The following is a 27549-nucleotide window of genomic DNA, read 5'->3' on the forward strand; positions in this document are numbered from 1 at the left end:
CTGGGTCTTTTGCTTCTCCATATAAACTTTAGAACTTTGTCAATATCCACCATATAACTTGCTGGGATTTTGATTAGGATTGTGTTAAATCTGTAGGTCAATTTGGAAAAAAATGACATCGTGACAATACTGTCATCCTATCTGTGAACATGAAGTATCACTCCTTTTATTGAGTTTTTCACTTCATTCATCAAAATTTTATAGCTTTTCCCATATAGATCTTGAATATATTTTGTTAGATTTACACTTAAGTACTGATTTCTGAATGTTGAACCAACCTTGCATACCTAGGATAAATTCTTCTTGGTTGTGTTGTAAAATTCTTTTTTATGTTGCTGGATTTCCTTTGCTAATATTTTGGTAAGGATTTTTATATCTATGTTCATGAGATATACTGGTCTATAGTTTCCTTTCTTGAAATGACTTTGTTTTTGGTAGTCATACCTCATTTTATTGTGCTTTGTTTTATTGTGCTTTCAGATACTGTGTTTATTACAATTTGAAGACTTGCAGCAACATGAATTGAGCAAGTCTATTGCCATTTTTCAAGCCACATTTGCTCACTTTGTGTCTTTGTGTCAGTTTGGTAATTCACTCAATATTTCAAACTTTTTGAGTACAATTCTTTCATTTGTTTGGTTTTTTTGTGGTACACGGGCCTCTCACTGCCATGGCCTCTCCCGTTGTGGAGCACAGGCTCCGGACGCGCAGGCTCAGCGGCCATGGCTCACGGGCCCAGCCACTCCGCAGCATGTGGGATCTTCCCAGACTGGGGAACGAAACCGTGTCCCCTGCATCGACAGGCGGACTCTCAACTACTGCGCCACTAGGGAAGCCCGAACATAACTTTTATACGCACTAGGAAACCAAAAACTTTGTGACTCACTTTACTGTCATATTCACTTTATTGTGGTGGTCTGGAACCAATGCACAATATCTCCAAAGTATGCCTTTATCTGGGTAATTCTGGCCTCATAAAATGAGTTAGGTAGTATTCTCTCTGCTTTTATCTTTTTGATTAGTATTATCATATATTTTTCTCCATCTATTTACTTGTAAATCTATATATGTCTTTATATTTAAAGTAGAACTCTTGTAAACAATCTACAGTTGGGTCATGTTTTTTCATCCACTCTGACAATCTCTGTCTTTTAATAGGTATGTTTAGGTAATTGACATTTAAAGTGATTAGGGATATAGCTGGATTAATATCTACCATATTTGTTACTATTGATATTTTCTATATATTGCTCTCGATCTTTGTTCCTATTTTCGTCTTCTACGCTTTTTCTTACTTATTTACTTTTAAATGAGCATTAAATATGCTTTCATTTTCTCTCCTTCCTTAGCATATAAATTATACTTCTGTAATATTTTTACTTTTTTCACTGGTTGCCCTAGAGTTTGCATCATACATTTACAACTAATCCAAGTCCACTTTCACATAACACTATATCATTTCATGGGTTGTGCTAATACCTTATAGAAACAAAGTAACCTTAATTCCTCTCTGCCATCCTTTGTATCCTTTATTTCACTTATACATAAACATACATATATACTTAGGCATACATACACAAATGTGTATATATGTAAAAAGAAGCATACATAATTAAATACATTGTTGCCATTATTATTTTTGAATAGTTAATTATTTCTTGGATCATTTAAGAATACGAAAAGTAAAAACTCATATTTAATATTCACTCATTTCTTTTCTGATGCTCCTGTTTTTTTATGTAGATCTGATTTTTTGACCTATATCAACTTCCTTCTCTCTAAAGAACTTTTACATTTCTTGAAGGTCAAGTCTAATGGCAAGAAATTATCTTGATGTTTGTTTAGCTCCATAAAATCTTTATTCCTCCTTCTGTTTTGAAGACTAATTTCATAGGGTACACAATTCTAGGTTAATCCTTTTTTTTCTTCTCTCAATACTTTATTTCAGTTGGCTCACTTGCTTACATGATTTCTGAGGAAAAATTAGGTGTAACTCTATTTTTGCTCCTGTATAGGTTCCTCTGGCTTATTTCAAGATTTTTTCTTTATGTTTGATTGTCTCAAGTTTGAATATGATATGCGTAGGTGTCATTTTTCTCCATATTTATCTTGTTTGCCATACTCTGACCTTCCTGAGTCTGTAGTTTAGTGTCATTAATTTGGGAAATTTTTCAGTCATTATTGTTTCAAATATTACTTCTGTTCCTTTCTCTTGCTCTTCTGGTATTCCCATTACATGTATGTTACATCTTTTGTAATTATCCTGCACTTCTTGGATATTCTGGGGGTTTTGGTGGGGGGGGGTCCAGTCTTTTTTCTCTTTGTTTTTCTATTTAGGAAGTTTCTATTGAGTTATCCTCAAGCTAGACATTCTTTCTTCAGTGATGCTTCCTCTAGCAATGAGCGTATCAAAGGTATTCTTCACTTCTGTTACAATGTTTTGGACCTTAAGCATTTCTTTTCATTCTTTTTTAGAATTTCCATCTCTGTGCTTCCATTGTCCATCTGTTCTTCATGCTGTCTACTTTATCCATTTGAGCCCTTAGCATATTAAACACAGTTGTTTTAAATTCCTGGTCTGGTAATTCCAACATATTTGCTATATCAGAGTCTTTCTTTGCTCTGACTTTCCAAACTATTCTATGCCTTGTAGTATTTTATTCTTGAAAGCCAGATCTGATGTACTGGGTAAAAGGAACCTGGCAAGGGCTCCTGCAGAGGATTCTGCTCATGGGTTTCTGTTGAGTTATGATGTCCTATATTCTCCTGTATGTCTCTCCAATTTGGGGGGGCAATAGTTTGCCCTATGACCTAACTTCTCTTATAGATCTAAGAAGAGTTGTTCATTTTTCAGTCTGTTCAGCTTTTCTTACTTTCTGTTTACTTTCTAGAGTGACAACTTTCAGGCTGTTTACTTGCTGCACTATAAGAAGTTCATATTTGATAGTTAATGAAGGAATTTTTTTTTTTTTTTGTAATGAAGGAAATTTTAAGACAACCCTTCACAGTCTGGTTTAGAAAGTGATACCTAGATAAGAACCATGTGTAGACAACTCAGTAGGAATTTATTAAAATCACCTCACATCACACTTACTAAAAAATATTTTTAGTTTTGGTTCTACAACTTAGTTAAAATGCTAACAACCAAGGCTCTCTGAATAATTACATTCCTATCCTTAAAAACAAAGCAATAAAACACATGGAAAAATAAGTTTTTTATATTCACTTACTCTATTTTAAGGCATTTGAAGACATGGAAAATGCTTTGAAAAAGTTCTTTTATTCATAAAAGCAAAGTAGTTAAGACTACTTATGTAGTGTGCAAAATGTGTGCAAAACACACATTTGTTATGATCTCACATCCTTATATACTGTTGTTTATTACATCACTTATTTCAGTGGAATTTGTAGAAATTAATTTTTAAGATAATTTAAATTAATCCTTACATACTTCAGTGAAAAAAATAACAGTATATAACCCAATCAAAAAATGGGCAGAAAACCTAAACAGACATTTCTCCAAAGAAGACACATGGCCAATAGGCACATGAAAAGATGCTCATCATCACCAATTATTAGAGAAATGCAAATCAAAACTTCAATGAAGTACCACCTCATACCACTTCAGAATGGCCATCATTAAAATGTCTACAAATAATAAATGCTGGAGAGGGTGTGGAGAAAAGGGAACCCTCTTACAGTGCTGGTGGGAATGTAAATTGGTGCAGCCATTATGGAAAACAGTATGGAGGTTCCTCAAAAAAACTCAAAATAGAGTTGCCATATGATCCAGCAATCTCACTCCTGGGCATATATGCAGACAAAACTATAATTTGAAAAGACACATGCACTCCTATTTTCACAGCAGCACTATTTACAATAGCCAAGACATGGAAACCACCTAAATGTCCATTGACAGATGTATGGATAAAGAAGATGTGAGATACACACACACACATACACTCACACACACAATGGAATATTGCTTGACCATTAAAAAGAATGAAATAATGCCATTTGCAGCAACAATGGATGGACCTAGAGGTTATCATACTAAGTGAAGTAAGTCAGAACGAGAAAGACAAATACCACATGGTATCGTTTATATGTGGAATCTAAAATATGACACAAATTAACATACCTACAGAACAAAAACAGATCCACAGATATAGAGAACAGACTTGTGGTTGCCAGGGGGAGAGGGAGGGGGAGGAAAGGATTGGGAGTTTGGGATTAGCAGATGCAAACTCTTATATATAGGATGGATAAACAACAAGGTCCTACTGTATAGCACAGAAAACTACATTCAACATCCTGTGATAAACCATAATGGAAAAGAATATGAAAAATTATATATATGTGATATACATATGTATAAATGAGTCACTGCTGTACAACAGAAATTAAACACAACATTGTAAATCAACTACACTTCAATAAAATTTAAAAAATTAAAATCACTTGTCATATACTCTAAGTTATTTAAAGACTTTGGTAGTGAATAATAATTATTCCCTGATAAACAATGCCAATTATGGACCTAATTTCTTTGATATTTAGTATCAACAACAATTCACATTTTCACACATTCTGTTGGCACTAGCATTACATTAACAACCAAAATCCCCAAAATTGATACATATGCTTATTATGTGCTTGCACAAATATTCATTAGAATGTTGCCTTAGATTTTCAAGTAACAATATAGGTAATATGACAACTGATGTAATAAAAAAACTAGAAATGTTTCATCAAAAATAAAAGTTCAAAACCAGAAATGTTCATCATTAAAAAATAGCAATCTGTTTGAAATTATGAGATGTTATGTCATAATATTTTCTTTGAGATAAACAGATCAGATCTACATTTTCTGAGCCATCCTCGTGGAAATGCATTCATGACTATACCTCCTCCACCACTCTGGAATTCAACTAATTAATGCAACTGTGGATGGCTCAGTTTTAGAAATGAACACAGTTACTCAGACAGAGAGAAAATTTGACTAAAGTATTATGATGTATTTTGTTCAGGTAAGTTCACTCCCTTGATAAAATACATGTTGATTTTGTGACATTCACATTCAATCCAAAGGTTATTTGGGAAAACAGGATTAAATATGAGAATCAAATATGATCCTAGGGAGTACTGTCCTCATCAAGGCTACGGGATACAACTTCCAAAAATAATTCTATTGCAAAAGAAAAAGCCAACTGTTATATATGTATAACATATAGTTTGCCATTTAGATAAAAAGTGTGAGTTACATGTGTATAACAGTGGCTTCTTTCTTATTAAAGTTATTAATACATGTGTCTACATACAGTTTTCCCTGGTTCTGTTTTATACCCTATAAATAAGGATCATGGATGTCAAAATAAAACAGAAAGTTAATGAACTCACTCCAACCTTAGTAGTGCACCCACACAGTGGATCTGTCTAGAGCAACCACCCACTGGCAATGGTGGGAGCATCATCTAGGCTTGAGATGTCTCACCCTAGTTCTGGCTAAAATGGTGAGGGACAGTGACGAGGACTTCAGGATTAACTACTATAAGTAACATGCTGAGTACTTGGTATTTTCCTTAAGTATTGGCTCTATGTAGATCAGAAGAAATCTGTCAAAAAAGGGAATATGGGAACTTATGCAAATATTAATTAATATATAAAGAGAAATGTAGCCAGAAAGTAGAAATATATTTTGAACTTCCAAACAAATGAACAAGGTCATATTGAAGTTACATATTGACAGGTATAAATATTTGTATGTATATGTAGCTACATATATGTGAGTATACAGATAGAAAGACAAATATATAGACATATTTTATATGTAATCATATATATTATACATATAATTTGATTATAATTTAAGTCATTTTCCCATTTCACTATATTGCTTGTTATTTGGATGAAAGCATGAGATGAAGAATGTGAAGGGAAATATTTCAAAACAAATATTTGTACAAAGATTTTTTGGTTTATGAGCCAAATGTCTTTTAATTCAAAATCAGCAAGCATTTCAATGACCAACAACACTCACTATGCTAATCAATTCCAATAACACATTCAAATCCATTATGGGATAAAAAGTATACCACCTACAATCCTGAGTGTAGTTGTTCTCTGTGGACATTAAATCTCTTCAATAAACAAATATTTTACAAGTAATTTTGTAAACCATATACAGCTTAATTTACAAACAATGAGGGCAGTACAATCCATCTCAAAGGTGAATTTATTCATCAGCAGCTGTGTTTCATGGCCTAGGTGGAGAGTCATACTTTGGCAGCTAGTATTGATTCTTTTATTTTTTTTTAAGAATTCTAAGGCAGAATTGTACTTCATTTTTGTTCCAATTTGAGAAGGTTAGCCATTATGTGGAATTGGAAGCACAATTTTGCCCATGATTTCATCAACTTTATATCAGTCTTTACGCCTAAGTAAACAAATTTAAATACATATCACCTTTAAAAAGTGAAATTAAGCATAAATTGCTATACATACTAGAGTTTGTGACTAAAAAGCAAAAGTATATCTCACAATTAAGCTCTACAAGAGCAAAGTGTTTATGAACATAATATCAGAATAAGTACAGCAGGAAAATGTATTGAAAATAATTATTTACTAGTGTATCAATTATTCACACAAGTAATTTTTGCTCAACCTACTATTACAATGTAGCTTGAATCTGACTAACACTCCTGCAGTGCTATCTGGAAAAAACGGAGAAGTTATACTTTTTTAGAAAAGAGAAGCACATGTTTTGAGCTCTGCATTCACCACAGCTTTTTATCTGAGGGCATTTTCCAAATCAGGTCAATAAAATAAAGCCCAAGCAAAAGCAGCAGTCTCAGTAGAAAGAGCATAGTGTTCAGGCCTGGCAAATGGTCTGGGACTTGACAGACAATATACCCCCCAAAAAACAGACCAGTAGAGAAGTAGCCCACAAATCTGCATCTAATGTTCCTAAAATCACTGGTGAGGTTCTAAATTGTACTTTCACGGGGCATGACTCCAATGACCCAATAGAAAACATTTGAAATATTAGTGAGCTGAGCAGTGATTTCAGCAGCCGTGCCTGTTGAGCAAGGATTGTGGAATTTAAACTCCAGCAAGGTGGAATGACCTTGGTAAACACCTCAGGATTTCAGTGGAAATCTTAACGGGCTAGGAATTAGGAATAAAGTTTACACCTTAGGACTAAGAACCAGAATCCAGAGTAAGGAGCATACCTTCAGAGTAAGGACAAAACTGAAATAGGTCAGCTCTAACAAAGCCTAAAAACAACTTTTTAAAAAAAATTGGCATATAATTGCTTTACAATGGTGTGTTAGTTTCTGCTGTATGACAAAGTGTATCAGCTATACATATACATATATCCCCATATCTCCTCCCTCTTGTGACTCCCTCCCATCCTCCTTATCCCACCCCTCTAGGTGGTCACAAAGCACTGAGCTGATCTCCCTGTGCTATGCGGCTGCTTCCCACTAGCTATCGATTATGCATTTAGTAGTGTATATATGTCCATGCCACTCTCTCACTTTGTCCTAGCTTCCCCTTCCCCCTCTCTCTGTCCTCAAGTCCATTCTCTATGTCTGCACATTTATTCCTGTCCTGCCCCTAGGTTCTTCAGAACCATTTTAAAAAAATATGTTCCATACATACGTGTTAGCATGTGGTATTTGTTTTTCTCTTTCTGACTTACTTGACTGTATGACAGTCTCTACATCCATCCACCTCATTACAAATACTCAATTTCATTTCTTTTTATGGCTGAGTAATATTCCATTGCATAAATGTGCCACATCTTCTTTATCCATTCATCTGTCGATGGACACTTAGGTTGCTTCCATGTCCTGACTATTGTAAATAGAGCTGCAATGAACATTTTGGTACATGACTCTTTTTGAATTATGGTTTTCTCAGGGTATATGTCCAGTAGTGGGATTGCTGGGTCACATGATAGTTCTATTTTTAGTTTTTTTAAGGAAACTCTATACTGTTCTCCATAGTGGCTGTATCAATTTACATTCCCACCAACAGTACAAGAGAGTTCCCTATTCTCCACACCCTCTCCAGCATTTATTGTTTGTAGATATTTTGATGATGGCCATTCTGACTGATGTGAGGTGATACCTCATTGCAGTTTTGATTTGCATTTCTCTAATGATTAGTGATGTTGAGCAATTAGTGATTGCAATTAGTGATGATGGCAATCTGTATATCTTCTTTGGAGAAATGTCGATTTAGATCTTCTGCCCATTTTTGTATTGGGTTGTTTGTTTTTTTGGTATTGAGTTGCATAAGCTGCTTGTATATTTTGGAGATTAATCCGTTTTCAGTTGCTTCATCTCCTGAAGAATCTAACAGCACATTAAAAGGATTACACACCATGATCAAGTGGGGTTTATCCCAGGAATGCAAGGATTCTTCAGTACATGCAAATCAATGAATGTGATACACCATATTGACAAATTGAAGGATAAAAACCATATGATCATCTCAGTAGATGCAGAAAAAGCTTCTAACAAAATTCAACACCCATTTATGATAAAAAACCCTCCAGAAAGTAGGCATAGAGGGAACATACCTCAACATAATAAAGGCCATATATGAAAAACCCACAGCCAACATCGTTCTCAATGGTGAAAAACTGAAACCATTTCCACTAAGGTCAGGAACAAGACAAGGTTGCCCACTTTCACCACTATTATTCAACACAGTTTTGGAAGTCCTAGCCACAGCAATCAGAGAAGAAAAAGAAAAAAAAAGGAATCCAAATAGGAAAAGAAGTAAAACTGTCACCGTTTGCAGACAACATGGTACTATACCTAGAGAATCCTAAAGATGCTACCAGAATACTACTAGAGCTAATCAATGAATTTGGTAAAGTAGCAGGATACAAAATTAATGCACAGAAATTTCTTGCATTCCTATACACTAATGATGAAAAATCTGAAAGAGAAATTATGGAAATACTCCCATTCACCACTCCAACGGAAAGAATAAAATACCTAGGAATAAACCTACCAAAGGAGACAAAATACCTGTATGCAGAAAACTATAAGACACTGATGAAAGAAATTAAAGACGATACAAACAGATGGAGAGATATACCATGTTCTTGGATTGGAAGAATCAATGCTGTGAAAATGACTATACTACCCAAAGCGACTACAGATTCAGTGCAATCCCTATCAAACTACCAATGGCATTTTTCACAGAACTAGAACAAAAAATTTCACAATTTGTATGGAAACACAAAAGACCCTGAATAGCCAAAGCAATCCTGAGAAAACCAACTCTTAACAGGATCAAGTTTTTCTACCAGTATTCTATCTGCCAGCCAAAAGGAAAATTAACCATCATCAAGAACCTCTTTAGATTTTATCCACAATGTCCAACAGTCAATAGAAATTTGAAAGACATGCTAAATATCAGAAATACATAACCTAAAGGAAATAAAATGAAATGAACTAAATAAAACAAAATTAAACAGAATGACTAATGTGAAATAAAACAGACACTGTAAATACATATTGCAGTTGACAGACAGGGACTTTAACCATGATTAATATACTTGAGAAAAATAAATAGAAAACATCAAGTAGATGAAAAGTTGGAAAATTTTAATGATAAATTTAACTCTATAAAAAAGAATCAAATGGACATTCTAGAAATGAAAAATGAAATATCTGAAATTAATGATTAATTGGATTGACTTAAAAACAAACTGAACACAGTAAAAGAGGATTAGTGAAGAGGAAACCAATCTAAAAATATATCAAAGCTAAAATACAGGAAGAAAAGAGAATGGTAATAACAAAAGAAATATGTGGAACACAGTTAATAGTCCTAAAATAATGATACTCTAGTCCCATGGAAAGAGGAGGAAAGAATGGGAAGAAGCAATATTTGAAGAGACAGTAGCTACAAGTTTCCCTACATTGGTGAGATGCATCAACTCAATGGTTTAAGAGACTCTGTTATCTCTAAGGAAATATGCAAAGATAACTATATCTTGCCAATTCATATTAAACTTCTGGAAAAAGAAAGTAAGACAATGAAATGAAGCCAAGCCAGACCATTAAAAAAAAAAAAAAAACTTCTCTTCAAAGAAACAGGAATAAAATGATCCTTGAGTTTTCAATGAAAACTATGGAAACCAAAAGACAAGAAATGGGATCTTTAAAATATTTTTTAAAAAGAATAAAAAAGCCCTTCTTCTCTTCTAAAAGTCAATACCTAGCAAATACCCTCAAAAATGAAGGAAATATAAGGATATTTTCGGAAACACACAATCTGCATCTTTGTCACCAGCCAGCTTGCAATAAGTGTCATAGCTAGTTCTTCAGGTTGAAGGAATATGATATTAAATAGAAGCTAGGAGTCACTGAAAAGAACTAAAAGCACCAAGAAGGGTAACGATTCAGGTAAAATAAATGCATATTGTTGTTTAAAACAATAATAATAATGTCCTGAGGGGTTTATAATATATACGAAGCAAAACAGGAAAGCATAAAATGTACTTAAATCCTTCTAAGGTGCTTGCCTTTTGTGGAAGTAGTTAAAGAGCTAAGTTAAGCTAGACTGTAATAAGTCAAGGATGCATATTGTAATCTCTAGGGTAACCATTAAAAGAATAATAAAAACGATATCTAAAACACTGATAGAGGAGAAAAAATGAATAATTATTCATACTTGATAGTTTTTCAATTTAAATAGATGAACAATGGAAATACTTCACTGGTTTAATTGAGTAATGTGTAAAATATAGTTTGTTCTTTTCTCTAATAAAAGAGCATTAAACTTCAGTAAAATTTATACCAAAATTTTAACTGAAGTTATTTAAACCTTTTAAATGAATTCATTTAAAATATTTTATTTTCTATTAGAGCAAAGTAATCACCCTAATAATTGCACATACATTTACAATTAAATAGTACATTAGGGCTTCCCTGGTGGCGCAGTGGTTGAGAGTCTGCCTGCTGATGCAGGGGACGTGGGTTCGTGCCCCGGTCCGGGAAGATCCCACATGCCGCGGAGTGGCTGGGCCCGTGAGCCATGGCCGCTGAGCCTGCGCGTCCAGAGCCTGTGCTCCACAACGGGAGTGAGTGAGAGGCCCACATAACGCAAAAAAAAAAAAAAAAAAAAAAAAAAAAAAAAGTACATTAAATGTGCATATTAAACTATATCTATATGCCTGAAAAAATATCAAATATAACTGAAAGATCTGGCATCATGTTTGTTTACACCCCTCTGAGGGGAAAAGTGGACTACAATAGCTTTAAGAGCTATTCGTTTTCTTTTTTAGTGGACTACAGATGTACCAGGATAAACAGAAGGAGATGGCAAGTTAATAATGTTCATCAGGATAAGGGAAAGCAAGGATGAATCCATTAACTAAAAAATGTTCAGTTAAGCCCAGTACTTAGTAGTAATATGAAACCATCATCAAACAAGTTTGCAATAACTAAGAAAAACATAAAATACTAAGAAGAAATAGCATGGTTCTGTGAAAAGGAAAACCAAAATTAAATGCAAGGTTTATTTCAGTGAATTGTACTTATTAATTTAATAATTCACAACTTAAAACCAAAGTTTACCAACCACAATGGTTTGAATATTGACGAAAACTCATTTTGCTGAAATAAGTGTTTTCATCCAAAATTAATGATAGGGAAAAAAAATCTCACTTTGGGGCTCTAAATAGTAGTAGGACTTGGGATTTCAACTGCAAATAACTCTAACTTCCTTAAACATTTATTTTTCAAAGATTTTAAAAATCTTTAAAAGTCTCTCCAATATCAAAGGCAGTAAAATCTTTCAATTCTGAACACAGTAGAGAATTACTGCTAATTGACCAAGCAGGAAAATGTCTATTTAAAAGTAGTCAAATGAATCTCTTTTTGGAATTGGGATGAACAGGGAAATAAGCAAAGAATATTAAATTCATAACATGAAAATGAATACTAATAAGTCTGGAAAGCAAGTCATAGGATGTTCAAATGGCTATTTATTATCAGAGAAGTTTGGCATGCAATGTATAGTTCAGAGAAACTACAGGGAAAGATTTAATACACAGGCCAGGAATGACAATAAGCCCATCTTCATAATCCTCAAAATATTATAGGGTCGTATTTCTACTACCCTCTTTTCTAATTGGGGAAATTGAGCCTTAGAGAGATTTAATTTGTTATTCCAGTATCCACAGCAAGTGAAAGCACATCTGGGATCCCACCTAGGTCTTCTGAGGTCTATCTACTATGCGACATAGCAACCTTCACTTGGCAGAAACCATCTAGTCTTTTCCCAAATATTCTATTAAAAGAGAAACAATTCTAAGTTCCATGCAGTAAGTGAAGTGAGAACAAAATTACTAAACAGCTATACCCTTCCAATTGTAAAAATATCACCTACATTCCTGGCTCCATCAATTCTGTTTCAGGTCTGTGAACAATGCATCCAATCTTTCCTATTCCACACCAATTCACTTGCTTCCTTGTTTGTTTATTGAGCAGGTGGTGATTGGAGCTTAGATTCTTTTTTATTATTATTATTTAATTTTATTTATTTCCTTTTTATGCAGCAGGCTCTTACTAGTTATCTATTTTATACATATTAGTGTACACATGTCAATCCCAATCTCCCAGTTCATCACAGCACCACCATCCTCTCCCGCCACTTTCCCACCTTGGTGTCCATATGTTTGTCCTCTACATCTGTGTCTCTATCTCTGCCTTGCAAACCAGTTCATCTGTACCGTTTTTCTAGATTCCACATATATGAGTTAATATACGGTATTTGTTTGTCTCTTTCTGACTTACTTCACTCTGTATAACAGTCTCTAGATCCATCCACATCTCTACAAATGTCCCAAATTCGTTCCTTTTTATGGCTGAGTAATATATGTACCACATCTTCTTTATACATTCGCCTGTCGATGGGCATTTAGGTTGCTTCCATGACCTCGCTATTGTAAATAGTGCTGCAATGATCACTGGGGTGCATGTGTCTTTTTTGAATTATGGTTTCTCTGGGTATATGCCCAGTAGTGGGATTGCTGGGTTATATGGTCTATTTTTAGTTTCTTAAGGAACCTTCATACTGTTCTCTATAGTAGCTGTATCAATTTACATTCCCACCAACAGTTCAAGAGGGTTCCCTTTTCTCCACACCCTCTCCAACATTTGTTGTCTGTAGATTTTCTGATGATGCCCATTCTAACTGGTATGCAGTGATACGTCATTGTAGTTTTGATTTGTATTTCTCCAATAATTAGTTATGTTGAGCAGCTTTTCATGTGCTTTGTGGCCATCTGTATGTCTTCTTCGGAGAAATGTCTATTTAGGTCTTTTGCCCATTTTTTGATGGGGTTGTTATTTTTTTAATAGTGGTCTGCTTGAGTTGTTCATATATTTTGAAGATTAATTCTTTGTCCGTTGACTCATTTGCAAATATTTTCTCCCATTCTGAGGGTTGTCTTTTCATCTTGTTTGTAGTTTCCTTTGCTGTGCAAAAGTTTTTTAAGTTTCATTAGGTCCCATTTATTTATGTTTTTATTTCCATTACTCTAGGAGGTGGGTCGAAAAAGACCTTGCTGTGATTTATGTCAAAGAGTGTTCTTCCTATGTTTTCCTCTAAGAGTTTTATAGTATCTGGTCTTATATTTGGTCTTAAAGCCATTTTGAGTTTATTTTTGTGTATGGTGTTAGGGAGTGTTCTAATTTCATTCTTTACATATAGCTTTCCAGTTTTCCCAGCACCACTTATTGAAGAGACTGTCTTTTCTCCATTGTATATCCTTGCATCCTTTGTCATAGATTAGTTGACTGTAGATGTGTGGGTTTATCTCTGGTCTTTCTATTCTGTTCCACTGATCTATATTTCTGGTTTTGTGCTAGTACTGTATTGTCTTGATTACTGTAGCTTTGTAGTACAGTCTGAAGTCAGGGAGTCTGATTCCTCCAGCTACGTTTTTTTCCCTCAAGACTGCTTTGGCTATTCAGGGTCTTTTGTGTCTCCATAAAAATTTTAAGAATTTTTGTTCTAGTTCTGTAAAAAAAAAATGCCACTGGTAATTTGATAGGGATTGCATTGAATCAGTAGACGGCTTTGGGTAGTATAATCATTTTCACAATATTGATTCTTCCAATCCAAGAACATGGTATATCTCTCCACCTGTTTATGTCATCTTTGATTTCTTTCATCAGTGTTTTACAGTTTTCTGACTACAGGACTTTTACCTCCTTTGGTAGGTTTATTCCTGGGAATTTTATTCTTTTTGTTGCAATGGTGAATGGGACTGTTTCCTTAATTTCTACTTCTGATCTTTTGTTGTTAGTGTATAGGAATGCAGGAGATTTCTGGGCAGTAATTTTGTATCCTGCAACTTTTCCAAATTCATTGATTAGCTCTAGCAGTTTCCTGGTGGCACCTTTAGGATTCCCTATGTATAGTATCATGTCATTTGCAAACAGTGACACTTTTACTTCTTCTTTTCCGATTTGGATCATTTTATTTCTTTTTCTTCTCTGATTGCTGTGGCTAGGACTTCCAAAACTATGTTGAATAACAGTGGCAAGAGTGGACATCCTTGTCTTATTCCTGATCTTAGAGGAAATGCTATCAGTTTTTAACCATTGAGAATGATGTTTGCTGTGACTTTGGCTTTTATAATATTGTGGTAGGAACCCTCTATGCCCACTTTCTGGAGAGTCTGTATCATAAATGGATGTTGAATTTTCTCAAAAGCTTTTTCTGCATCTATTGAGATGATCATAAGGTTTTTATTCTTCAATTTGTTAATATGGTGTATCACATTGACTGATTTGCGTACATTGAAGAATCCTTGAATCCCTGGGAGAAATTCCCCTTGATCATGGTGTATGATCCTTTTAATGTGTTGTTGGATTCTGTTTGCTAGTATTTTGTTGAGGATTTTTGCATCTATATTCATCAGTGATATTGATCTGTAATTTTCTTTTTTTGTATTATCTCTGTCTGGTTTTGGTATCAGGGTGATGGTGGCCTTGTAGATTGTGTTTGGCAGTATTCCTTCCTCTGCAATTTTCTGGAAGATTTTGAGAAGGACAGGTGTTAGCTCTTCTCTAAATGTTTGATAGAATTCACCTGTGAAGCCATCTGGTCCTGGACTTTTGTTTGTTGGAAGATTTTTTTTTTTTTTTTTTTTTTTGCAGTACACGGGCCTCCCACTGTTGTGGCCTTTCCCATTGCAGAGCACAGGCTCCGGACGCACAGGCTCAGCGACCATGGCTCACGGGTCCAGCTGCTCCGTGGCATGTGGGATCTTCCCAGACTGTTTGATTTCCTCTTTGATTTCTTCAGTGATCTCTTGGTTATTTAGTAGTGTATTGTTTAGCCTCCATGTATCTGTGTTTTTTATGTTTTTTCCCTGTAATTGATTTCTAATCTCATAGTGTTGTGGTCATAAAATTGCTTGATATGATTAGTTTTCTTAAATTTACTGAGGCTTGATTTGTGACCCAAGATGTGATCTATCCTGGAGAATGCTCTGTGTGCACTTCAAAAGAACGTGTAATCTGCTAGTTTTGGATGGAATTTCCTATGAATATCAATTAAATTCTTTCTGGTCTATTGTGTCATTTAAAGCTTGTGTTTCCTTATTAATTTGCTGTCTGGATGATCTGTCCATCACTGTAAGTGGGGTATTAATGTCCCCCACTATTGTGTTACTGTTGATTTTCTCTTTTATAGAGGTTAGCAGTTGCCGTATGTATTGACGTGCTCCTATGTTGGGTGCACATATATTTATAATTGTTATATCTTCTTCTTGGATTGATCCCTTGATCATTATGTAGTGTCCTTCTTTGTCTTTATTTTAAGGTATATTTTGTTTGATATTAGAATTGCTACTCCAGCTTTCTTTTGATTTCCCTTCGCATTCCATCCTGTCACTTTCAGTCTGTATGTATCCCGAGGTTTGAAATGGGTCTCTTGTAGACAGCATATATATGGGTCTTGTTTTCATATCCATTCAGCAAGCCTGTGTCTTTTGGTTGTAGCATTTAATCCATTCATGTTTAAGATAATTATCAATATGTATGTATTACCATTTTCTTAATTGTTATGGGTTTGTTTTTGTAGGTCCTTCTCTTCCCTTGTGTTTCCCACTTAGAGAAGTTCCTTTAGCATTTGTTGGAGATCTGGTTTGGTGGTGCTGAATTCTCTTAACTTTTGCCTGACTTTAAAGCTTTTGATTTCTCCATGGAATCTGAATGAGATCCTTGCCAGGTAGAGTAATCTTGCTTGTAGTTTCTTCCCTTTCATCACTTTAAATATATCATGCAACTCCCTTCTGTTAACCTTATGGGAGTTCCCTTGTATATTATTTGTTGTTTATTCCTTGTTGCTTTCAATAATTTGTCTTTAATTTTTGTCAACTTGATTACTATGCGTCTTAGTGTGTTTCTCCTTAGGTTTATCCTGTATGGGACTCTCTGTGTTTCCTTTGGCTATTTCCTTTCCCATGTTAGGGAAGTTTTCGACTATAATCTCTTCAAATTTTTTCTCGGGTCGTTTCTCTCTCTCTTCTCCTTCTGGGGTCCCTATAATGCAAATGTTGTTCTGTTTAATGTTGTCCCAGAGGTCTCTTAGAGTGTCTTCATTTTTTTTTCATTCTTTTTTCTTTATTCTGTTCTGCAGCAGTGAATTCCACCATTCTGTCTTCCAGGTCGCTTATCCATTTTTCTGTCTCAGTTATTCTGCTATTGATTCCTTCTAGTGTATTCTTCATTTCAGTTATTGTGTTGTTCATCTCTGTTTGTTTGCTCTTTAATTCTTCTAGATCTTGGTTAAACATTTCTTGCATCTTCTTGATTTTTGCCTCCATTCTTTTTCCGAGGCCCTGGATCATCTTCAATATCAATATTTTGAATTCTTTTTCAGGAAGGTTGCCTATCTCCACTTCATTTAGTTGTTTTTCTGGAGTTTTCTCTTGTTCCTTCATCTGGTACATAGTCCTCTGCCTTTTCATTTTGTCTATCTTTCTGTGAATGTGGTTTTTGTTCCACAGGCTGCAGAATGGTAGTTCTTCTTGCTTCTGCTGTCTGCCCTCTGGTGGATCTAGTGCTTAGCTTTGTGACCCAGGTTTTCAGCAGTGACCATGAAAGGCAGGAATTGAGAGAGAATGAAGGTCCATCTACCCTGCCTTTCTACTGTATTGATCACCTTCTTTTTTTCACCATTATTTTGGCAGGACTGTTTACTTTATTCTGGTCATAAACTTTTTGGTGTACTTATTTTGATTTTCATAGAATGGTGTTCAGGGTTATCAGAAGCAATGCCTTTTACTCATCAGGATGCAGTAGACTATCAGAATAAAAAGCATTCATTTCCTGTTTGCTTGCGTTTCCATCCTCTGAAGGTTTTCTGGCTGAAATTCTTGTAGTAGCGCTAGACTATTTCTCAGAGCCCATTTTCCCTTTATGCTAGTGTAATTTATAAGCTCAGCTTAGTTCCACTGTCTTTTCAGGATAATAAATGTTTTAAAAAAAGCATGGTAATTCTAGGATACTGTATAATTCTGCAAAATATTCTCTCATGAACCCCTGTGTCATTTACAGTGGCCATATCTGGCATTCTTCATAATGAGATTTCATGTCCGAGAAAATGAGATTGCTATTAGTACAAATAGACATATAACTGTGATTCACAATTTTATCTTATATACAGAGGCATTCTTTCTACTTTTTACATAATTTATTTATTTTAAAATTCATTTCCTGATGCTATCACCTTCCTAGTTTATATTTATTCACATTGGCAATGTAGTGGATGCTAAAGCAGGAGATGCCAGCCTCCCTGGCCCCTGACCCAGAGTCCCATTATAAATATTGGAAGACACTATAGGCCAAAATGTGATCAAACCTTTGAGTTTAGTAAACTGTAAGAGCAAAACTATCCAAGCACTTATTTTAAGTGAAGTACAATAGAAAATGTTTGATTAACTAGTAATTGTATAGTCATAAATTTATTATTAAAGTATTTCTAAGGATTATAATAAATAAAACATAATATTTAAGAATATGTATATTCACTTATTTTACTGAAAACAACCTTCACTCAAATGTTAATACCATTTAAAATTTCAAGATAATGGACTAAACATATAATAAAAAGCATGATCAAGTGGGGTTTATCCTAGGAATGCAAGGATTCTTCAATATATGCAAATCAATCAATATGATACACCATATTAACAAACTGGAGGAGAAAAACCATATGATCATCTCAATAGATACAGAAAAAGCTTTCGACAAAATTCAATACCCATTTATGATCAAAACCCTAGGAAAGTAGGCATAGAATTACCTCAACATAATAAAAGCCATATATGACAAACCCACAGCCAGCATCATTCTCAAAGGTGAAAAACTGAAACCATTTCCACTAAGATCAGGAACAAAACAAGGCTGCCCACTCTCACCACTATTATTCAACATAGTTTTGGAAGTTTCAGCCACAGCAATCACAGAAGAAAAACAAATAAAAGGAATCCAAATCGGAAAAAAAGTAAAGCTGTCGCTGTCTGTAGATGACATGCTACCAGAAAACTAAAGGCCTCAGATCCTAAAAATGCTACCAGAAAAATACTAGAGCTAATCAATGAATTTGGTAAAGTAGCAGGATACAAAATGAATGCACAGAAAACTCTTGCATTCCTATACACCAGTGCTGAAAAATCTGAAAGAGAAATTAAGGAAACACTCCCATTTACCACTGCAACAAAAAGAATAAAATACTTAGGAATAAACCTAGCAAAGGAGACAAAAGACCTGTATGCAGAAAACTATAAGACAGTGATGAAAGAAATTAAAGATGATACAAACAGATGGAGAGACATGTTTGTCCTTGGATTGGAAGAATCAACATTGTGAAAATGACTCTACTACCCAAAGCAATCTACAAATTCAATGCAATCCCTATCAAACTACAAATGGCATTTTTCACATAACTAGAACAAAAAATTTCACAATTTGTATGGGAACACAAAAGACCCCGAATAGCCAAAGCAATCTTGAGAAGGAAAAATGGGGCTGGAGGAATCATGCTCTGTGACTTCAGACTATATTACACATCTACAGTAACCAAGACAGTACAGTACTGGCACAAAAACAGAAATATAGATAAATGGAACAGGATAGAAAGACCAGAGATTAACCCATGCACATATGGTCACCTTATGTTTGATAAAGGAGGCAAGAATATAAAATGGAGAAAAGACAGCCTCTTCAATAAGTGGTGCTGGGAAAACTGGACAGCTACATGTAAAAGAATGAAATTAGAACACTCCCTAACACCATACACGAAAATAAACTCAAAATTGAACAAAGACCTAAATGTAAGGCCAGACACTATAAAACTCTTAGAGAAAAACATAGGGAGAACACTCTATGACATAATAGAGTCTGTCATAATAAAAATACTATTAGAAACTGAAAAAAAAAAAAAAATTGAGACGTGCCTAAAAGAATGAAGGGGAAGGAAAGCCACAATTGGAAGCCAAGATTAGAAGTATAAGCCAGTCATCATCAGAAAATCTACAAATAATAAATGCTGGAGAGGGTGTGGAGAAAAGGGAACACTCTTGCACTGTTGGTGGGAATGTAAATTGATACAGCCACTATGGAGAACAGTATGGAGGTTCCTTAGAAAACTAAAAATTGAACTACCATATGACCCAGCAATCCCACTACTGGGCATATACCCTGGGAAAACCATAATTCAAAAAGAGTCGTGTACCACAATGTTCATTGCAGCATGATTTACAATAGTCAGGACATGGAAGCAACCTAAGTGTCCATCGACAGATGAATAGATAAAGAAGATGTGGCACATATATACAATGGAATATTACTCAGCCATATAAGGAAACGAAACTGAGTTATTTGTAATGAGGGGGATTGACCTAGAATCTGTCATACAGAGTGAAGTAAGCCAGAAAGAGAAAAACAAATACCGTATGCTAACACATACATATGGAATCTAATATATATATATATGGTTCTGATGGACCTAGGGGCAGGACAGGAATAAATACGCAGATGTAGAGAATGGACTTGAGGACACGGGGAGGGGGAAGGGTAAGCTGCGACAAAGTGAGACAGCAGCATGGGCATATATACACTACCAAATGTGAAATAGATAGCTAGTGGGAAGCAGCTGCATTGCACAGGTATATCCGCTCTGTGCTTTGTGACCACCTAGAGGAGTGGAATAGGGAGGGTTGGAGAGAGACACAAGAGGGAGTGGATATGGAGATATATGTATATGTCTAGCTGATTCACTTTGTTATATAGAGGAAACTAACACACCATTGTAAAGCAATTATACTCCAATAAAGATGTTTAAAAAAATAAAAAGAAATAAAAATACTATTAGAAACAAACAAAAAAAATTGAGACGTGCCTAAAAGAATGAAGGAGAAGGAAAACCATAAATGTAAGCCAAGATTAGAAGTATAAGCCAGTCATTCTCAGAAAATCTGCAAACAACAAATGCTGGAGAGGGTGTGGAGAAAAGGGAACACTCTTGCTCTGTTGGTGGGAATGTAAATTGATACAGCCACTATGGAGAACAGTATGGAGGCTCCTTAAGAAACTAAAAATAGAATTACCATACGACCCAGCAATCCCACTGCTGGGCATATACCCAGAGAAACCATAATGTAAAAAGACACATGCATCCCAGAGTTCACTGCAGCACTATTTACAATAGCCAGGTCATGGAAGCAACCTAAATGCTCATCGACAGGTGAATGTATAAAGAAGATGTGGTACATATATTACTCAGCCATAAAAAGGAACGAATTTGGGTCATTTGTAGAGACGTGGATGGATCTATAGATGATCATACAGGGTGAAGCAAGTCAGAAAGAGAAAACCAAATATTGTATATTAACTCATATATGTAGAATCTAGAAAACCAGTACAGATGAACTGGTTTGCAAGGCAGAAATAGAGACACAGATGTAGAGAACAAACGTATGGACACAAGGAGGGAAAGTGGGGGGGGTGGTGGGATGAACTGGGAGATTGGGATTGACATGTATATGCTAATATGTATAAAACAGATAACCAATAAGAACCTGCTGTATAAAAAAATAAAATAAAATTCAAATTTAAAAAAAGAGGGCTTCCCTCGTGGCGCAGTGGTTGAGAATCCGCCTGCCGATGCAGGAGACACGGGTTCGTGCCCTGGTCCGGGAGGATCCCACATGCCGCGGAGCAACTAAGCCCGTGAGCCATGGCCGCTAGGCCTGTGCGTCCGGAGCCTGTGCTCCGCAACGGGAGAGGCCACAACAGTGAGAGGCCCGCATACCGCAAAAAAAAAAAAAAAAAAAAAAAAAAATTAAAAAAAGAAAAGTATAAGCCAGAAAGCAAAACTTACCTAGGAAAATATCAGGGAATCATTTCATAGAAGATAAACACACCATCAGAAATACTTACAAAAACAAAAGTACATAAAAGAAAGAAATTGACTCCCACTAAAAAGTTACTAGAAAATCATAAAAAGACATTCAAATAATCATTATAAATATCACAGAGATAAAGGGGTCACACGAAAGGAGAACAGTCATGAATATAAAACTCTTAGAGGTTTTGGGAAAGATACTATTGAATAAAGTCAAATAGATGGCATGAAAAGCAAAAGAGACCCTCGAAGAACGAATGGACGATGCTGAACCGAGGAATTTTTATAAGTCTGCACGAATAAAGAGAGAATAAGAGAAACGCACGACAGATGGGGTTTCCAAATCCTTCTAAAAGGGGATATAGAACGTGAAGATGCAGGTAAGATCACAGAAGAGACAAAACCTCATGAAATAACTGACTAGAATTTCTCAGAACTTACCATTCGGATCAGATATTGAAGACTCATGGACTGGGCGCAGTGGTGGCGGAGGAGTCCTGCCCTGCGGCGCCTGTCTTCCTCGCCGTGGGCCACACGGCGGGGGCCTCATCCGAGCAGGAAAAGCCGAGGCTCAGCACGTGCTGACCAGCAAGCGGACTGACAGGTACCTCAGCCGCTTCCCAGTCCCTGGCTGCCAGACCACCCATTCCAGCTGGAAGGTGCTGCAGAGCTGCTCCCTTTGCCACCAACCCAACATCCTGCCAGCCGGCCTGGCGGATGTGGCTTCCGTGGCCGCCAGGGTCTCTCGGAGCACCTGGAAGAGCTGCTGCCCTAGACCCCGCGAGTGCTGCCGTGGGGGCTCGTCCCACCTGCCCTAAGTAGCCTAGGAGGGGGCCGTGGTGGGGATGCAGGGCCGCCACTCCAGGAGCAACGAGCCCCGGCTCCTGCGGACCCTAATTGGAGGCCTGCGGGCCGGGGGAGGAGGTGCCCCAGGCCCCTGCGGACGTCCACACCCACCTCAGGAGCAGCGGCCTGGCCTCTGTGTGTGCCTCCTGAGGCCTTGGCTGAAGGTGCCATCAAGCTGGGCATGCCCAGCGGCCTGGCCCACCGCCTTGCTGCCTAGACCCTGGGGGACAGCCAAGATTCTTCTGCAGAAGCCGCATCACCCGGCTCAGCTGCAGATCCATGAGCGCACGCTGTGCGGCACCGGCATCCACGGGCTCGACGTGCCGGAGCAGGGCGGGGCGAGCAGCAGGAAGAAGGGCGCAGGCGCTGGGCGTGGGCCACAGCCCCCAAGTACCGCCCCCTCCCCTCCTCCCTCCCTGGCACCTTCCGGAGGACTCAGGTTCCCTGCAACCTGCAGGCCGGTGGAGGAGCTGCTTGAGGTCTGGGAGGATGGGCGGAGGACGGGTCCTGGACAGCGGGGAACACAGCTGGATGTGAGCCCCTTCCACAGACTCTAAGCTCCTGGTAAATGGCAGGTGGAGCTGGTCCTGATGACCCTTCCCTTAGTCAAGAGTCCTGGAGGGTCCCCTCGCCTGGCATCTGATTGACTGCAGGATTTGCTTCTTTAGCATGCCAATGAAGGGACAAACAGACCAGGAAAGCCAGGAACTTGGGGCCCTAAGCAGGAACTTGGTGGGGGGGGGCAGGCTGCCTGCAGCCCAGGGCTCACGGGGGACTCCATATCCTACGCAAGACCGAGTGCTGGAGCCCCTTCCTTCCGCCCACCATCTGTGAGGCTCGAGGCAGAGCGATCTCCCTTGTGTCAAAGGGCTAACGCACCTGTGAAGCAGCCTCCCACCCACTCCCTGCGCACCTGCAGCTCTGTGCTGCCCTCCCTGGTGGTCTGCCCGCTACCCACCCACCCAGCCCTGAGCACCCGCCCCCATGCCAGCCTTCATCGACCGGCTGGCCCTCAGCCAGCCACTGTTTGTCTGACCCTGGCCCTTATTAGAAGGGTCATCCCAAGGCCATTTCTGCATCTGCTTTTTTTACTTTTGAAATGGCAATAAAGATGCTGTCCTATTAAAAAAAAAAATTAAAAAACAAAGATTCTAGGTATAGACTTACACAAGAGACATACTTAAAGGGGCAAAAACCGCCAGTCAAATACTAATCAAAAGAAAGTTGATATAATAATATAATATTAGAAAAAAATAAAATGCAAAATGAACAATCATTGAAAGAAATAAGAAGGCTATCTCATTTTGATCAAAGGAATAATTCAGAAGAATATAAAGCAATTAATTAGATATGCGTCATCAATAAGACTTTAAAACTTATAAGAAAAAAGATAGTAATACAAGAAGAAATCGGCAAATCTACTCTCATAAGGAAAGGTTTCACACACTTCTCTCAGAAGCCAAGTGAACGAATGGAACATCTCCTAAAAATGGGATACTGAAGAGTTGAACAAAACAATAGCATTATAGAATTCTGCACTCAACAAAAAGAAAGAGCATGCTATTTTCAAGTACCTGTAGAGCATACAAAAAAATTGATGATATTTTGCCTTAATGTACAGTTCAACAAATACAAACAACAAAAACAACTAACGGGACACATTCTCTGACCATAATAGAAGACAATGGAAATTGACAACAAAAATATGGCCAAGAAACAAACAAATCACACTTCCCTAATTAGGTAATTTTGAAGATTAAATCACAACAGAAATAACAGAAAAGTGACAAAAATTGCACTAGATATGAAAAAACTTGTACATTCCAATTCAAAGAACTCACAGAGGGAAATGTATAGTCTTCTTTCACTTCCTCAACACCTCCATTTACTATAGACCATTATTTATCCAAGCCTCAAGTTGCTTATCACAAAATTATGTTAGGGCTGCCTCCATGGGCACTTGTCTAGATATTAAGCCTTCAGTCATTGTGAATGCATTTTGGATAGACTTCATGCATTTAAACAGTACTATGTTTCCCAGGAGACTGTCAACTGTGCATGTATTTAGGTGCCTTGAAGCCCCCCTCAATCAGCCCTTTTGGAGCTTCAGAGAAAGGAAACTGTAGCCACCTTATCACCCTGTATTAATTTTCTAGGGCTGCTGTAACAAATGACCGCATACTGGATGGCTTAAAGCAATAGAAGATAATTGTCCATCATTCTGGATGTTCAAAGTCTGAAATCAAGGTTTTAAGAGGTCTCTTTCCCTCTGAAGACTCTAGAGGAGAATCCTCTCTAGCCCTTCCTGCTTCTGGTATCTCTAGGCATCCCATGGCTTACGGCTGCATCACTCCAGTCGGCCTCCATCTTCACATGACCTTCTCTCTGTGTGTCTCATATATGGACACTTGTCGTTAGATTTAGGGCCCACCCATATAGTCCAGGATGAGCTCATCTCCAGATCCTTAATTACATTTGCTAAGACTCTTTTTTCCAATAAGGTAATGTACGTAGGTGCCAGGAGTCAGGACATGAGAATATATTTTTGAGGGTCACTATTCAACCCACTACACACCCTTATATGGCTCTCATTATCAACATCTTCCTTTTATTCTTTAATTTTTGAGTTCCAACCACAATCATTTCTGTTGCATTATGGAAAAAAGAACCAAAATTGACTGAATTCCAGCATATGAAGGTAAATTGTGAAAATGTCACTCCTTGCATCCAGCCAACTACCTTAACAGAATGTCGGTCTAGTTCAGTCGCACAGTGCACAGTCCTTTAATTATTGTACAATTTCTGGCCCATCTGATTCAGAAATACTCTCTGATTTCTTGCAAAAGAACCAAAGTGGTAAATTTAGCCCATGAACCGTGAAACAAATGAGAGATGTCATTTAGTTGAGTCATTAGAAGGTGCAGTGTCATATATTTTCACCAGACTACCGTTGAATTTTCAGGGAAAGCTTGAAAATTAGCTTCAACTCAATTCTCATTTTCAAAAGAAAAATATTTCTAGTCATTTCTCCCAACATTGCCCATCACTCATGCAAAAATCAGGGAAGATTAGCTAAGAATGTTAATCTGTTCCTCTAAGATGTACTTTAAAAAAACAGTATTTATATTCGTTTTTGGTAGAGTCGCTTACTCCCTGGTTTCTTTCCCTTTAGCAACCATTTATCCCTTTCTCTGGCTCATTCCTGGTTAAACCATTCTCTCCCATGGTGAGGTATAGGTAATAGAGATCCTTTTGCTGCAAAACCTCAGGGTGGCCACTCTGAGGCGCCCTAGCTTGCATACAAGGGTGCTATATTATTTAAAGATATATAAATATCCCCTTCAGCTAGGAGCTACAAATTCAACCCAGACTCCGACACTACAGGATTTGATAACCCAAAGGAAAGATTCTGAGAAATGGCAAAGTCAGATAGTTAGAGCATAAACACCACCCCCAAGAAAACTCCTTTAAAGAAGACCCCCTCTCATTTCCTTTCGTGCTCACACATTCACCAGATTATGTAAGCCAACCCCTTATTTCTTTTTCTCCCTTAATTTTGGCATTAAATATTTTAATTTCATATTTAAAGTTTCTATAAAATCACCACTCTGAGTATGATGAACAATGTGATATTTACAAGCACCGCTGCCTCTTTTTAGCCTATCCCTTCAAAGTAGTCACTCTGAAGTGGGCATCTTGAACCAAATAAACAGGGGTGAGTGTTCCAAAATGAAATATATGTTGTTCCAATCCAGTCTTTTAATAATATTCAATATCTATCAATTATCTCTGTATCTATTTTTCTATCTTGCTGGCCACTTAAAATTTGAACTGTTTCTCTTTGTAGCAATAGAGGTATCACATTGAAGTTACATTAAAGAAGAATTTATTTATTCTGCAAACATCTTTATTGTCCCTTTTCAGTTCTATGGAAGTAAAACGATGTAAACAGAGACATTCTGGAGAAGAGAGCATATCAGGTTGCTCCTTTCCTTGGAAAAAAGCATAGGATCAACTACGGGAAGTGGATACAAGAAGACAAATTCCTTTTACTCTACATCATTTTTGTATGTGCACATTTATCCTGGATGCCTCTGAGAGCATGGTGAAGACCAGTTCCCTTTGAGGCTCAGTACTTCAGAATATTTCTAAGGGAATATGGCCAAACAGGACAAGAGTTTTCTTCCACTCCCCAAGAAAACTTACCATAAAAGAGAGAAAAGTCTATCCTGGTCCTCCGGATGCAATTCTAGGGTACAGGCTTTTGTAAGTGAGAACTCCTTGTTATAAAGACTGGATCACTTTGGAACTTCTCCCAACCAAGCCGTCCTATATGAGCCTTAGGGTAAATGACTGTGTGTACATGTGGTGTAAATAGCAGGGGAGGCCAGGTTCACCTTGTGTGACAGAACTGTGTGTCACACTAAGAAGAGAGGTCATCTCCCACAGTGAATCCCAAGAAACAATTCTCATATCACTTTTCCAAATAGGGTTTCTTCTAACATCACAACATTTTTTTTCCCATTTTGTGTGTATGTGTATGTGTGTCTGTGTGTACCATGAAACTAAAGAATTGTATATTCCATGCTTTGAATTAATTAATAAGCAAGCACAAGGAAATGATATTTATCTGCAGAGGGTGCATGCTGGAAAGTTGTATAGGAAAAATTTGAATGTTTAGAATGAAGCCAAGTGATGGAGGACCTTGAAAAGAGAAGAGAAAGGCTCAGATTGGTAAAGTAGGCAACTGAAGGCAGCAGAAATTGTTAAGGTGTATAAGATATGGTTAAAGTCTGTTTAGGGAAGATTCGTTTGGTGGTGATGCTAAGATTCTTTGAAAGGAAAAAAAGTTAATTTCTGTACATTTTAATGTCCTCGCCTGTTAAAAATATGGTGAATAATAATACCTCCTATTTCACAAAGTTTGGGTGAGGAGTAAGTGAATTAATACATTTAGAACGCAAATATGTAGAGTCCTCAATAACATTATCATGACCATATGCAACCGCCATCTCCACCATCCTCACCACATCATTTTCTTCTCTTTCCAAAAAAATCACATGCAAAAAGAAAAAAATCTCTATAAATATAGAGATAATCCAGGTTTATGATTCTTAAAAAGTTTCACAGATGACGAGGCCAATTCCTGCATCCAGTGAGGAGCAGGATGTGTTGGATAGGTGACATAGTGATGCAAACTGTAATTTTGCACACACAAAAACTTGTCATATTTGTCTTTCACACAGA

General features: G+C 37.0%; 1 pseudogene; it reads left to right on the top strand.

Moving 5' to 3' along the window:
• Positions 1-22859, top strand: part of LOC131768247 (pyrroline-5-carboxylate reductase 3-like) — a 41836-nt pseudogene extending 18977 nt beyond the window's left edge.
• The last annotated feature ends 4690 nt before the right edge of the window (positions 22860-27549 follow it).

Source organism: Kogia breviceps, chromosome 13 (genome assembly GCF_026419965.1).
Source record: "Kogia breviceps isolate mKogBre1 chromosome 13, mKogBre1 haplotype 1, whole genome shotgun sequence".
Classification (NCBI taxonomy): domain Eukaryota; kingdom Metazoa; phylum Chordata; class Mammalia; order Artiodactyla; family Physeteridae; genus Kogia; species Kogia breviceps.